At 38.9% G+C, this 13,680-nt stretch overlaps 2 long non-coding RNA genes across 2 annotated transcripts; both read right to left on the minus strand.

The window, feature by feature from the left end:
* Positions 1 to 735: 735 nt before the first annotated feature.
* Positions 736 to 1,707, minus strand: LOC143419131 (uncharacterized). The gene is made up of 3 exons (XR_013099110.1): positions 1,413 to 1,707; positions 1,202 to 1,286; positions 736 to 866 (listed from the first exon to the last, which is right to left on the minus strand). It is a non-coding gene; the product is annotated as an uncharacterized LOC143419131 (long non-coding RNA).
* A 1,185-nt stretch (positions 1,708 to 2,892) lies between these two features.
* Positions 2,893 to 6,804, minus strand: LOC143419132 (uncharacterized). Its single transcript, XR_013099111.1, has 4 exons — positions 6,714 to 6,804; positions 4,280 to 4,539; positions 3,520 to 3,608; positions 2,893 to 3,405 (listed from the first exon to the last, which is right to left on the minus strand). It is a non-coding gene; the product is annotated as an uncharacterized LOC143419132 (long non-coding RNA).
* Between the last annotated feature and the right edge of the window lie 6,876 nt (positions 6,805 to 13,680).

Raw genomic sequence — 13,680 nt, forward strand, 5'->3', positions numbered from 1 at the left:
ATGGAAACAAACGCCCTTTATCATCACCTTTCTACATGCCACTGATTTTGGTTTGTCTCCTCTCTCTTTTGGGACTTTTGTATCATTTTTCTTCTCCCATATTAATTGTGTGTATGCTGGTGTCTTTAATGAAGCTACAAGCCCAGCAGTACATACTTCTCTCTCCTTTAGGAGGTAACACATGCATGCAGAATAAGGATAATTTTACCCCAAACATCAGGAAAGGTGTTTCCATGCACACCAATCACATTAATAAACAGTATAAGCCACCTGTTTTGATCAGAAAGAAATTGTGATGTGAACGAGCTTGATTGGGTTAGAATCATCCAATTGGCATGAAGCATTTTTATTTCGGTCACATTCTTAATTGATTTACTTGTGTCCATGTAAACATGGCTTGCGATACATACAAAATGATCCTCAAATATATAGAAACATAATCATTGATTGTTCATGATAATATAATGTTCATCACTGATTAATGACGAACGTGTACAATCTGTAAGCTGCAGACAGTTATATCATAGTATTCTGCATTTAGAGTTGACAGGATAAGATAAAGATAGTTTTGCAGAAATACAATTTGTACCCCATGAGGTGGCCTTGGCTGCTACACCAATGTTCTCTGATTCTATGCAAAATAAAATATTATTATTATCATTGTCATTTTTGTGTGCTCCAAAACACAAACGCAGCACAATATACCAGAAATATCTATAATGTATGGAAATTGAGGGGGTGGTCAGCACATCACAGAGATGTGGGTTTTAAGGTTCTGGTTACTCAAGCAGAAACAATGATTGGTATGATTATCCAGGAAGTTGGTGATTGATGTTGCTCAACTCCAAATTAATTTGTTGTGATATCTGCAGGCAGACGGGTAGAAGAGACACAAGAAAAAAAAAAGTGTCAGTCAGATTTTAAAATTGTCTTTAAAATTATGATGTAAGCGTATTTCTGGACAAACTTACCAGTAAAAATATAATACAAAAACCATTTATTAGATCACTACCCAATGTAAGGTTTACGCCACAGCTGCCTAATCAATAATAATATATGTTTTAGTTAGTTTTTGGCAGATTTCTGCATGATTTGTTTCTTTTTGTTTTTATGATAGATGGTCTAATAAATGTGTTAAGCACTGTGCATGCGTGCATTATATTCACACTTATATCTTTTTAAAAAGATATTAAAACATTACCATGGAAAAATTAGCTTACGACTTGGCTTTCCAAGTCGGGTTTGTATCGTACAGAGGAGCTGGATCTGCTGCTGCTTCTTGGTTTCTGTAGGTATGATATTGATGTAATATGTATGTTGACCAGTGATCAAAAAAAGACAAACATTATTTAAAAAAACAACAAAAAAAATCTACTTTTAGTCAGATAGATGTTGTGTGAGAAGGAACTCACCCTGCTGTGGTACTTGCACTCCTAAATGTGAGCATCTCTGCTTCTTCCTCCTTTTCCTTCCTGTGACTTTTGGTCAGAGATGGTCTAATTTGGGTGTGAACATGATCTGCCTGATGTTGGGAAAAGTGGACACTAGCATAGACAATGTCATTACCATGGAAAAATGGTAATGTTGGCCATAGCTGCAGACATTAGAAACATAACTATTTTACACGCATGGATTATATACAGAGAGAACTTAAGGTAAGTACAACTTATAAGGAAATTTTACTATTTTGATTTTTCTGAAGCAGAGAGACATATTGCACATTACAGTTATTGTTGGTTTATTTCCTGTTCATGTTAGCGTACCTGGGTCGTTGACCCAGTGTTTTGGTTTTTATGTGTTTTGGAGCCTTGTTTTACGTCCTGTGTATCTTTTATTTGCTAGTTTAGTTTGCTTATATTCTTGAGCTTATTCAGTATTTATGGTTTTGGTTGTCTGAGTGAGTAACTGGGCCTGTTTATATTTTGATCTCGTCCTCTCTCCTTTGTGTTTCCTCGCTCCCTCTCTCCTCTGCCCTTCCTCCACTCCTTTGTCAGGCTCATGTCAGTCTACGTCTCATGGTTTCCTGTTTTATTGTGACAGTCTTCCGTCCCATGTTCAGTGTGAATAGTTTAGCTTTGTCCATCTCTTTGTGTCTAATTTGTGTTCCCCATATGTTTTGCCTCCCCTCGCCATTCCATGTGTATGTAAACCCTCTGTTTCTCTAGCCAGGCTACCTGTTTAGTTCATGTGTTTTCCAGTGCGTTTGGTTATCCTGGACTAAATGTAAGAGAAAACGCATTTAAAATGAAACACAAAGAAGAGCATGGTTTGCTGTGAGATTGAAAAGTAATAAACAGTTACTGCCCAATCAGTTATTACTTTAAGACAAGCTGGAAAGTAGAGATTGCAGCAGTCACTTTGAAAGTGTTTTCTTTTTTTTCATTCATTCATGTATTTGTTCATTTCCAGGCACAACAAATACCTATATTGAACATAAAATGCACAAAACAAAAAACAAAAATTGCCTGAAAAAGGAGTGGGACGAAGAAAACTTATTAAATCCCACCCCTATACTCACTCATCAACAAAAAAACAAAAAAACAAAACAAAACAATATACTTCCCGCAGCTACGCCCATTATTGCATACAGTCCCATCAACAGCCCCGGGCGCATACAAGCATCTAAACTGCAGCTCGCAAGCAACAATTAGAGCCTTCATAACTGAATACAGAATATATAAATTATAAATTACATTACCACAGGTAACAGGCAGTAATAACTACAAGTAACAAACACACACATACACACATACATATACATACATATATATCTACACACACATGTACATATATGTACATACATACGCACAGTCTTTTTTTTTTTTTTTTTTTGAATCCATACCAGCAATGGTAAGAGAACAGACATTACAGAGCACACTAAAAAACCATCATTGAGTATACTGTGACCAGACCAACTGTTTGTAGAGAAATTTAAATCTATGAATATTTTTGCATTGTTTCAGTTGTAAACTCAGACTGTTCCAGATTTTCACACCACATACAGACACACAAAAACCTTTACGGGTTGTTCGAGTTCTGGGTAATTTGAATTCTCCAAAGCCTCTCACATTATAAACCTTTTCTCGAATTTCAAATCTAGTTTGTAAATTTGCCGGTAAAAGTTTAGTAAAAGCTTTATACAAAATTATGGATGTATTGTAATTAACCAGATCCTGGAATTTAAGTAACTTTGCCTGAAGAAAGAATTTGTGAGTATGATCTAGATAACCAGCCTTGTGAATTATACGCAGTGCTCGTTTCTGTACTGTGACTAATGGATTAGTTGTATTTTTATATGTGTTTCCCCACACTTCCACACAATATGTATGTATTCTTACTTAGAGTCTCACCTCTTCACTGTTATCTGGTGTCTCTACAGGCTCAGGAATCTGCTGCTTGGAGGCTCTGTCATGTTCATTCATTAAAATCCATTTTAAAAGACAAACAAAAGAACAAAACTCAAAGTTAAGATGAACAAATTTTAGACCACAGAATAATTGACACTAAAGATGCACTCACATGAACCACAGGATGAGAGATGAGTACGAGAGCCAGAAGAATAATGAGGAGACTAGCAGGAACCATAAGAGATGCCATTGTCCATGTTCCTAAAAAAAAGTGATCAAATGCAATTATTAAACCTATTAGAAGTCATTCATTAGCTGATCCCACGTCCTCATTTTAGGTTTGACAGTGTTTTTTTAGTAGATAAAGACGAATAACTTAAACATGAATTGAACTGTGGTTTGGGCCTTGGCGATGGCTCCTGGGCCTGGCAGATCCACGTGTACTAATGAGAAGTAAAGTGAAAGAAGTAAAAGAATTGAAAAAAGGGAGGGAGTGTGGGGCACGAAAACGAGAATGAACAGCTTGTAGAACTGGGGGCTCAAATATGTATAAATAAGAACTGGAAGTGGTGTGTTTGGGGGCGTGGAAATTCAGAATTTATCTCCAACTAGTGTGTTATATATAAATATCAGCAGGATAAATCCATTACAGCATCTGTATTCCACTATTCATAGAACTTAATCTAAGCTAATTTTAATTACTGAGGATAAACCATTGACTGCTGTGGAAGCTCTTAGATATAATTCCCATTTTAAAATCATAAACAGAGCATTTCATGAGACAGCTACATGCATTTTATTACACTGAGACAATCAACATCAACATCTTCTCACCCCACACAGGAATTTAACAAGAACTGGCCATTATTAGAAAAACACAACCAGGTGATGGATGTGGTATGAGCTTAATCAACATGGCTGGTCTAACTTACCTGCTACAGCCTTCAGCTTTAAGGTGGAGTTGTGACGTCCTCTGGTGTTCTGCACTTCACAAAAATAACTCCCACTGTGCTCAGATCTGAAGTCAGTGATGGTGAAGCTCTGTCCGGATGCTTTAGGTGAGTCTTCATCCTCCTTATACCAGGTGTAATTAGCTGTGGGTTAGCATCACTGCTACAGGTCAGAGTCACTGAACTGCCCTCCACTATCTCAGCAGAGGGACTCACTGACACAGAGGGAAGCTTTGGAGCATCTGGGAAAGAAAACACAAGGAGGTATTAGCATGTTATTAATTTGTTTAATGCCATAGCAGCTGCTCAGTGAATTTGAATGATTTTAGTACAGCAGTCACTGTCCTCATCCATATTATGACTTCATGTTCCAGTGGCATCACAATTCATCTTTTAGAAAAGGAAAAAAAGGAATTTTAAAACTTTCATAGTGGTGCCACTAGGAGAATGTTAGCAACCTAGAAAACATGGACAAAGCTCAACACAAGTGTCGCTGGTGGCATTAGAGACAAGTTGATGAACAAATAATTCACAGTGTACCCTCACTGAATGTATTGCATGTATTCAAATAGCCAGTTGAGGTTTTTGAGTTTGCATGATGAAGATGTGATTCCATGTAATTGCAAATTTGTACCACAAGGTGGGGTAGTTAATCTACAGTAGTGTCAAGTCTCATCTTGATTTCAAGAGAAAAACGAGATCTTTGTGGACAGGCAGATGTGGACGGGACAGTGGCTCCTGTCAAAATGGCTACAGTAATGAATGTTGCACTTGATTAGTATTGCAGTTCTCCAACTAAGAAATAAGGGGACTAGAGCCTCTCCCAGCCACAGTGAGAGGCAGGATACACAATGAAAAGTTTGCCAGTGTGTCTCATAACCAGTGTTGGGTAAGTTACTTTAAAATAGTAACTTAGTTACATTATTAGTTACTTCTCTCAAAAGTAACTCAGTTACTTCAAGTTACTCGTTACTTTCAAAGTAACTAGTTACTAGGGAAAGTAACTTTGGTTTTACTCAGAATTCTCTTGTTAATGTGTTGCTTCCATAACTTTGCCAGTCTTCTAGCTTGCTTACTTGCCACAGTGCACTGTGCCACCTACCAATAGAAAGGAAAAGATAATGTGCATATTTCCAGGAGAGAAATCCCACGCCTGGACCGTTGTTGACCGCCGCCATGATTCTAGCCTACGTCACAGTGTCATGTGCGCCTTTTACATCCAACACAAAAACTGCAGTCGTGGTGCTTTCGATTGTACTCAGAACTCGGAAATTCTGCCTTCTGAATAGGAAGATGTAGGCAACACCAGACTGCAGATGAGCTGCATACAGGGCTGGACTGGGACAGAAAATTGGCCCGGGCATTTTGACTAGAGACCGGCCCACCATTATAGGAAAAATCATAAAGCCTTTGAATGAAAATAAACACTGTTGTGACAGTGATGTTCACTGTTTTGATGGTATATATGCATCAATCTATCAATCGTTTGTTGTAAGATTCAGATAATTATTTTTTAAAAGCTAGACATTTTAAATGAGAATAAGAAAGAAAAGTATTTCTTTGTGCCCCCCTTTCCCTGTTAATGCCCTACATGCCCCCCTGGCCACACTTTGCTAGATCCGCCCCTGCACAGTTACCAGCTGTCAGCTACATAGAAAAGGATCCTGGTGTTATTTGTCTCTCAGAAACAGTTCATAACTTCCCTTCAACTCATTCATGTCACCTAAAAGATAAACCTGTTTCTCCATCACCTGTTCAGCTCTGATGATCCAGTAAGGACATCTCCTGGTTTCATCTTCATGTTTCCCTCTCACCAGATAACCAAACCATATCATGACCACCAGCTTTTTTGCAGCTGTGGCTCCAGCAAACATCAGCTGATACTAGAAATTAATATTAAATAAATTCTAACAATAGCTGATCAAGCTTAAACGTGCTGCTGTTGTTTAGCGCGACATCCGCTGGTTTCCTCTTTCTGCGCAAAGTGAGCGATAAACAAACAAGAGAGAAAAGCCCATCAGCTGATCATTGATCAGTTTTCATGACTGAAGTAGAAACGGGAGAGGGAGGGAGGAGAATGAGAGAAGAAGAGGCAGCTGTGCAGCAAAGACACAGAATAACTCCAGCTTTGTGCCTTTTTCATTGTAGCTGAATTACGGGACAAACTGTTCCTTTTCACCTCAATAAGAAAGGCGTAATATTTTCTCTGAATACCAGACGGGACGGTTGGCAACTCTAATAACTTATGAACAAAATAAAGTTTAACATCGTTAACATCATAGCACCACCCAGCTGTATAGAAACTCCGTCATGCTAGCTAGCATGCAGTACGGAAAAAGTCAGAATAACAAAAATAAACTCCACCTAAACTTGGTTCATATCTGACCCAGAGAGACTGCAGGTCATAACTTCTTACCTGAAGTTCAGTTCACACTTGGACCTGCGGCCGCCTCGGGTCTCTTTTCCTTCTGCGTCCCCTTTCCTTCATCCACCTGCTGGCCTCCACCACTTGCTAATGTTACTGAATCTGTGGAAGCTCCGCGACAACCACCACACGAAGTAACGAGTAACGACCCTATCTAAATCCCAGTAACGACTAACGCGTTCCTGATTTTGGCATAATAACTAGTTACCGTCCTCGTTACCACAATAATAACGTAGTTACTGTAACGCGTTATTTAATAACGCGTTAGTCCCAACACTGCTCATAACAAATAGCGAGACAGGCAATTATCTCAAATCCACATTTTCAGCCAATTTAGAATCCACAGTTAACCAAGTGAACATGTCTTGCCTGCAGGAGAATATTCAAAATCAACACCAGTTAGTTTGGATCCAGGAACTTCTTGCAGTAAGAAAAAAGTGCTAAGCAGTGCACGCGGAGGCACTGTTCACGACCAGGCAAGACAGGTAACTGCTTTGGGCCCAAGGACAGTAGAGTGCCCTTGGGAATAGACAAACTTGAAATTACAGCATTGGCAGAGTGAAAAGTACAATGACAGATGGCTGCAAAGGTGAGGGTGAAAAAAAGCAAGACGGTGAGTGGAGCAGGTGATTTAAAACAATACTAAATAACTAAATTCTGCTAGTATGTAATGTAATGTCCACCAGCATCACATTATTTTCTTTTGTTTACTTTGACATGTAACATTATTTAGCTAAGCTAGCAGAGCAGCTTGGTGTGTCCATGTGGCTGTCATGTCACCACGCTAAGCGCATCTGGTAAATGACTTGTTAGTGTAGCTAGCAGCTTGAACATCACCTTGGTATTGGTAAACACAGTCACTGCCATTTCTAAGCTCATGTTATACTTGTTGTTTTGTAGGACACCAGTAATGGAGTGATTTTAAGGATGAACTCTTGGAAAACATATTTTTGAAGTCAACTGATGAAAGCTGTGTGTGACGGAGCTAACCGTCAAGGTGAATGCTAAGTTACTATATTTAGATGCGTGTACTCGTTTAGTGTAAATTCTTCTGCTATATGTGCAGGGTGGTGTGTCTATTTTATTGTATTTTGCATATCTACCTGTGCAGAATCCAGTGCAAGTTTAATTCTCTGCAATAGAACTACTACATTACTCCTATCATATTGGATTAAAATAGTTATGTCCAAAAACATAATAGTGATTTTTGCTTAGGGTTTCAACAGACAATATGAATATAAACTCCTTTTTAAAAACATGTCCCAACTTTTGGGATAATTGATGTAGTATTCTTGACAGTAATACATAAATCTCTAAAGGGAGGGAAAGTGGGGAAAACATTACAAAAGATAGATGTATTTGTAAGGGTATAAAACAAAACTGTATACATTTAGTTACACTCACATTTCACATCAAGAGAGATGTATTCAGGTGTTGATGTTCCCAGCTTGTTCTCAGTTGTACAGTGGTACTCTTCAGAGTCAGAGGGCTGGATGGTGCTGAAGGAGAGCTGTGGTTCTTTACTAAGTTGTGTTTGATTCTTGTACCAGGTGTATGTAGCTGCTGGGTTAGCGTCACTGCTACAGGTCAGAGTCACTGAACTGCCCTCCACTATCTCAGCAGAGGGACTCACTGACACAGAGGGAAGCTTTGGAGCATCTGGGAAATGTATCTATATATATTAAAAAAAAAACAAAAAAAAACACCCAGCTCGCCCCTGCGGGCGGTGTTATCCTTCAAGCTCGCGCCCCAGGGTGGCTGTGGCTACAATGTAGCTTGCCATCACCAGTGTGTGAATGTGTGTGTGAATGGGTGGATGACTGAATGTGTAAAGCGCTTTGGGGTCCTTAGGGACTAGTAAATCTTGTTCTTACCGTTCAGCTAACTCCTCAGGATTTGCCTGGCCCTCTGCAGGTACTTGGTGGTTGCAGCTTTCCTAGCGGCCTCTTCATGGTTCCCATTTGCCTGTGGGATCACCAGGTACTTGTAACTGGCCTCTATGTCTGCAATGTTGCTTTCTGGTAGTTCGATCCCCTCAGTTCTGACTACCTTCCCTCTCTTTGTTATTATTCGACTACACTTCTCCAGTCCAAATGACATCCCGATGTCGTTGCCTTATATCCTGGTAGTGTGGATCAGTGAATCGATGTCTCGTTCACTCTTGGCATACAGCTTGATGTCATCCATGTACAGGAGGTGGCTGACAACCGTAGCCAGTCTTATATAGATAGATAGATAGATAGATAGATAGATAGATAGATAGATAGATAGATAGATAGATAGATAGATAGATAGATAGATAGATAGATAGATAGATAGATAGATAGATGAGGGTTTTGTTCTCCTTGTACCAGGTGTGTTTAGCTGCTGGATTAGCATCACTGCTACAAGTCAGATTGACTGAATCTCTCTCCACTATCATACCAGAAGATGTCATTAACACAATGGAGGTCTTTGGACCATCACAAATTTTAGGTAGATTGTGTGTTGCAGGACGTGGGGCAAGGTATTGTGATAAACCCCTTTAAAACATTCAAATAAAATTGTAAATTGTATTATTTTTTAACTGCTTCTTCACGAGCTATTACTGCTCAGTGTGTCCTAATGCATGACCAGGACTGAACTATCAGCCATCCAGGACCTCTACAGACAGGAAGGCCCTCCAGGTCGACTCTGATCCCAGCCACACACTGTTCATGCTCCTGCCAGGAGGTACAGGAGCATCCACACCCACATCAGCAGATTCAGGGACAGTTTCTAACCACAAGCCATCAGGCTACTGAACTGCTCAAAGTATTTTTACACTAGTTTAAGTGATTTCTATTTATTTATTCTGCTGTTGTTATATTTTTAGATATTTTCTTTATTTATATACATTTTCTTTTATTTTTGCCTTAATTACTTTATCTGCTATTTTGCCGATTATAATGTGCAATGTGCCACCTTCATATGACAAATAAAACTTGAAACTCAATGTTAATAATGGCAAGTATGAAGAAGGTGGGCATCATATGGACTTCTTTTTATTTTGCATTTACATAAATAATTCTTTACTCACATTTTACATTAATGAAGATATATTCAGATATCCTCCTTCCCAGCACATTTTCAGCTGTACAGTAATATTCTCCAGAATCAGAGGGTTGGATGGACTGGAAGAACAGCTGTTTTTCTTTACTGACCAGTATTTGAGCCTTCCTGTACCAGGAATACTTAGGTAATGGGTTAGCTTCACTGCTGCAGGTCAGAGACACTAAACTGCCCTTAATGATGTCACCAGGAGCCGTCCTCATCACTGAGGGAACCTTTGGAGCATCTGGACAACAAAACATACATGAATGTGTTATTAGCCTTTAACTGTGTGTCATTGTCCAGAGCGATGATGGTTGAGCTGCACCAGCTGCTGGAAATTCTGTAAACGCTGTCATCATGATTAACATGATTAAAATTTTTAACTCAATCAACCCATTTGGAGCACAGAATGACTCAAAATCCTTCAAATGTCTCTGTCACTGCATTACGGACAGTTTGTTCAAAGTTTCTCCATTCTGTGCTCCAGATGGGTTGATTACATAAAAAATGTTTAATCGTGTTAACCATTATGATGCCGTGTTAGTGTTGAAAGCCCTAGCAAGAGCGAAAAAGATGATAGAGGGGTTCTGAAACTTCAATTTTTTGAACTTTTCAGGGACAGAGATATGGACATTACTTTTATTTTAGTGCAGTGGTGGTCCTAGCCTGTTTGGCGCCCTGGGCGAACACTCCCTCTGCCCCCCCCCCCCCCCCCCCCCCCCCCACACACACACACACACACACACACACATAAAACATATTATGGATTGTGCATCAACATAAAACTTGTTGGAACCATACTGAATTTCACCAGGAAACACACACATGCATGAAGAGAAAGAGATTATGCATACTATGCAAATGACTACCAAGAGAGAAATGACAATGACTAATTAATATTGTGCTTAACACACGCTCTTTTCTACTCCGGAATATTCTCATCAATTTTCTTGATATTTATTTATAATCACCTCTGTTAATCCTTGATATTTATAATTGAGTGATCTGTATATATTAGTGATATTTCTTGAATGTGTAAAATCTGTAACATAATGTATTGTTTGGAGTTTAGTCTGTTACTGTTACTATTTTTACCATTTCTTCTTGGAGCAACTGTAACACACATAATTTCCTTAGGGATTAATAAAGTATTCTGATTCTGATTCTGATTGTTTCAGGATGACCTGCCATTATCCAATGACACATCTGCTTACCTGTATCTTTTGCTCATTTCTCCTCCTCTTTTTTTCTCTTGTCCATCTTCCATTGGTTTTAATTTTGCACTCCAGTATGAACACCCACCCCCCAACCCGAGGATTACGACAACATAACCTAATAGACCTACACCTTATTTCACAGATTCGCTTTGTCTAAGGTTTATTTCTGGAATTTCGCACAACCCAGGTTCAAATCATGAATAGATAATGGGCTTGGATTTACAACATTATGAATGAAATGTGCTCTATTTGGAAGAAGCAGGCCCCCCTCCCCTTTCGACGGGTTTTGTGTGAGACTTTAAATCATCAAACTGTAAATTATTAATTTTAAATTGTTATTGATCCCTTTACCCCGAATCCTAAAGTGTATATTTATTTTCTTACTCTTCTTATATTTATGGTTTGTTTACTTGCACTGCTGTAACTGTAGCCTCGTCGTCTCGTGTCTCTATATACTGGACTGTATGTAGCGGAGATGACAATAAAGTTTACGAAAAGTGAGCGCGAAAAAACATCGGTGCAAATTATAAGTCTGTATCATGATGTCTGGTGTTTTCGTGTTTTGTTTTTTTTTAAATTTTGTTTTATTTTGCGAATTGGTTATTAGATGCTGCTCCAGCCAGCCAGAGAATCCCCCGCCACCCCGCCCTCTCCACCCTGCGCAGCAAGCAGCAGGCGCACCTCGCAAACGAAGGGCGTACTTACTCCCAGCAAATGGGCGATAGAAAACCCATCGGTGCCTATGCCATTCCCGATATGAGCTGGCATGATGTCGGGGCAGCATGAGCACGAGTAATTTTTTTTTTTTTTTTACCGATGCCCGTGATGCCGATATTAGAATACAAATCAGTGTAAGCATGTAACGGTTATGAGCAGTATGAGGAAGGAAACTGTTCTTGTAACAAGAAACAAAGGCACTGATGAGCAGTCAGGCTTGCACCACTGTAGCCTAACCTTCATTTCTGCTTGCATATGTTTCTACAGTAGAACAACTGAGGCAATGGCTTTGAAGTATCGTTAGGCTCTTTTTCATCTTTGTTTTTTGACCAGTAGGCAACAGGTGAAATGTCTTGCCCAAGGACACAACAACAGAGACTGTCGGAGCCAGGGCTCAAACCGGCAACCTTCCGATTACAAAACGAACTGCCAACACTTGAGCCACGATAACGTATTGAAATTAACACTGCACTATACATAGTATAGGGATATAATACAGATAAATACTTATTGGTCAGTCAGTACCTGTGACAGTCAGAGTTGTTCCAGGTGAAATGTTCCCCCCACACTGTAAAATCTAATTAGTTCACAGAACTCAAATAATCTATGTAAACTCGTTGCCTCAAAAAGATTGAGTAATGTTTGACTTAAGATGATTAAGCTAGGCCAACTTACCCATTTTGAGTACACTGTAAAGCCTCTTTAGTTCCCAGAACTCAACAAAACTATGTAAACTTGTTGCCTCAAAAACACTAAGTATAGCTTGCTTAAGATGACTGTTAGGACAACTTATTCATTGCAAGTCTGCAGTATTAAGAATAATTTGATATTTCTGACTGTACAATACTAATTGTTTACCTACTTACAAACATTTTAAGTTCAACTAAATGAAAAAAACAATTTGTGGTAACCTGAATATGATTAAAAATAATTAACAACACTTTTTGTAATGATGTTAAAATCAGCCCAACTTTTATTTTCAAACACAACAAAGTACAACAGCCAACATACTGGACACTGTTCTGCTGAACAACAAACAATTTGCCATCACTGTTATAATCTTACAATGAAACAAAGTCTCAGATTTAATTATTCTGAAAAGTTTAGGCCTTCAACAACTTTGTTTTATACTTACATTACTTATATAATAAAAATAAAATATTTGTTGTTCTGTCACAAGTGAAGTCTCTGATTTAAACAACACATTTGTTTTGCATTCCAACAAAGGAGCTGGAATGTTGTAATATTTTAAGGATGGCTTGTTTCCAGTCCAGGCATTACAGCCTGAATGACTATCATGGATCGAGGTGATCCAAATTTAAGTGCAGAAGAAAGTCTATAACTTCCCTTAAGTACAGTGGCAGTGGATGTGGGTTGGAGACGCAATGAGCTTGAACCTGCAGGCGACCATCTTCACTGACCACACCATCTGTGACGGAGGACTCATCTCTTCTGTTGTCCTTCAAGCAAACAATTATATTTTTTGGAAAATGAACTTAATTGCTTTCTTAAAACAATTTTTCTGCATTTGGTATAGAACAGATTCCAATTTAGACAATCTCAGGCCCCCTCCCCACCGGAGAGGTGACATTCAATGTCTTACTTGTCAGTCTAGATAGCCCTAACCACCACCCAACATACAATAATGTCATGAAAGCATCATTTTAAAAAGGGCTATGCAAACATGGCCAATAACTTTCATTCTAATGACAGGCTCCGACAACCGCAGCCGACAAATTCCATCCTCCTTTTCCCCAGATTGCCCTTTCTGTATTGGATTATGGGTGTATAGTATTTAATTCTGCTGCCAGAACAAGTCTTCATAAGTTAAATAGTATCCAATATCAAGCGTTAAGACTTTGCTCAGGTGCATTCAAAACAACATCTGCAGCAGCACTACAGGTAGAAATGAGGGAAATGCCATTACAAATAAGAAGGGCAAGTTTACAAGG

This window comes from Maylandia zebra, linkage group LG6, assembly GCF_041146795.1.
Source record: "Maylandia zebra isolate NMK-2024a linkage group LG6, Mzebra_GT3a, whole genome shotgun sequence".
Classification (NCBI taxonomy): domain Eukaryota; kingdom Metazoa; phylum Chordata; class Actinopteri; order Cichliformes; family Cichlidae; genus Maylandia; species Maylandia zebra.